Source organism: Otolemur garnettii, unplaced genomic scaffold, assembly GCF_000181295.1.
Source record: "Otolemur garnettii isolate 467f Iridium unplaced genomic scaffold, OtoGar3 scaffold00012, whole genome shotgun sequence".
Classification (NCBI taxonomy): Eukaryota; Metazoa; Chordata; class Mammalia; order Primates; family Galagidae; genus Otolemur; species Otolemur garnettii.
The window spans coordinates 5732626-5734907 of NW_003852407.1; the positions used below are offsets into that span (position 1 = coordinate 5732626).

The window sequence follows — 2282 nt, forward strand, 5'->3', positions numbered from 1 at the left end:
AGGCACATTATTGAGAAAATGTGCTAGTCTTGAAGTGCCCTCTGCTGTTTTGCCAGAATGCTGCAGTCACATGCAGTTAGAACCGATCTCAAAGTTCTTCATTAAAAGCCTCAATTAAAATAATGTTCAACCAATAGATTAAGTACTGATATGTCGTTCACTGTGGACTTGTAAAACAATAGTTTACAACTTGCTGACAGTAGGAGCGCAATGCCTGTTCGCAGGGAAAGGAATGAGGGGTCTTTATTGTTGCTCTTTGGCAAGGACATGGCTCTTTAGTGAGATGGCCTTTTCGTGGAGGTTCTCCGGTATTCATTAGGATGGCGACTTGCCCGGATTTCTACTGTCTAAACCCAGAGAGTTTTTAAAAATACAGTTTACATATTTTTTTAAAAGTAGTTAGAACTATTACTGGTTTGCACTACATTTTTAGAAAAAGATCCCTGGGTCACTAGAGGATTTTGGTTCTGTGGCTAAAAGGTCTCTGCAAGTCAGATGCAAATCTAAACTTCCAGGAAGCTGCCTTAAGATTCTCTAGCAGTGGACAGACTTTGAAGTTACTTTTTTTGCTAAGACCCTAGCGCTTTTGATCTACCAGAGCCAACTAGATAATTTAGATGTTACATAATACTTCAGATTTGTTTGTCCACGCTAATCTTGGTGCTTTCCAAGTTGTTTAAAATGAAGTGAAAGCTTTTGTAAGTCATTTTGTAGGAGATTTTCATAGAATAACTAGATGAAATGGGGCATCTGGAATCCTGAGCTTGCAAGTTGGAGAGTGTTTGCTGAGGTATCTGTAAATCCAATATTGCCTTTTATGAAATTTGAAATGCACCCATTGTAAGAGGCACTGTTACTTTATGCTTCGTATGGGAAAAAGTTTCCATCTCTAATACTAAGATACTATCATACTAAGATACTATTATAGTACATCTGATTTCAGCAATGTTAAAATGTGAGGGTAAAAGTCAATCTTGGAATCAATGAAACACTGTAGTTTCCATGAACTAGACCTTGTGCTAATATAATCTTTTTTTCCCATTAAAAATTTTTTTCTTTTCATTTCAAATTAATATGAGGACACAAATGTTCAGGTTACATTATTTTTGATTCTAAGGTAAAGTTCAAGTTGTAGCTGAGCTCTTCATCCATATAATCTTAATTTACAATTCATACTTTAGGAGTTGGGATTTAAAATACATAATTCTTAGCTCATAAATTTTGTTTTTTTCATCTCTGTTGCTATTTGGCTTTTACTTCATATTATTTTAATGAAATCACCACAAAAGTCAGCATTTTAGTGGTGATATTATTTAAATTCCAGTCTGGAACTTTGGGAATTGCACATCCTTATTTGGAAATGTCCTCCCCTCCCCACCCCCTGAGTCTTTTTTTTCTTTTCTTTCTGAGCTTCCTACCTTAATGAAATGCTGTACTTTTTTTCTTGGAAAAAAGAAGGAAGAAAAAGACATTTTGACTCGACTCCAGAATTCCCTCATTCAGGCACTTTCTTTGGGTTAGGACGAGTAGTTCACTTGCTTTGATGAGATGGAGCCCATGGTGATGTTAACTTATCTCTCATAGTGCTTGGCACAGAACCAATGCTTACTAAATCTTGGCGACAACAATTCTTGATGTTAAGAACTCGTTCTAAATATGAGAGTGGAACCAACAATTTTGCTGGGAACTCCTTGTGCCCAAAAGTTTGTGTCATTTCTTATTATCCTAAATGATAGGAGTCCATTTAAGGTTCATTTATACCATGCATCTAAGGAGAAAGGGGATCCATGTGCTTTGGCACGTTGCAGCATACACCATAATGGAAAACCAAGAGTCAGGGCTGTCTCTGTTAGTAGCAGGTGTAGCATACCCTACGAGAGTAGGTCCTTATGTAGCTGTCCTTGTCATAGCTATCTAGCTTACCTCAGCCCATGTCCTAAAATACAAGAGAAGGGATTTGAACTTTTTATGTCGCTATATGAATCGTTAATTTAATTACTGCTATCTCTGCCCTATATCAGATATGTGACTATCAGATAAGTTTATGTTATAGTTGTATATCATCAAAATAGCGAGACAGTTATTTTAATCTTTTTTTAATTAAAAAAACTGTTTAATTCAACTGAATAGTCATTGTGGTAAAAGGGTCCAGCTAGTCTTAGTCACTAGCATTATTGTGGATTCATAGCTTCTTATGAATGAAGATTCGTATGTGTGGACTGATGGAAAATGATAGCAAAATATACAATCTGCTGAAAATGTGGGGAATATATTATATATAA

At 35.9% G+C, this 2282-nt stretch overlaps 1 protein-coding gene across 1 annotated transcript in view; it reads left to right on the forward strand.

Annotated features, from left to right (window-relative positions):
- SKOR2 (SKI family transcriptional corepressor 2) overlaps window positions 1–2282 on the forward strand; it is a 35471-nt gene that overhangs the window by 32652 nt on the left and 537 nt on the right. The window lies entirely within an intron of this gene.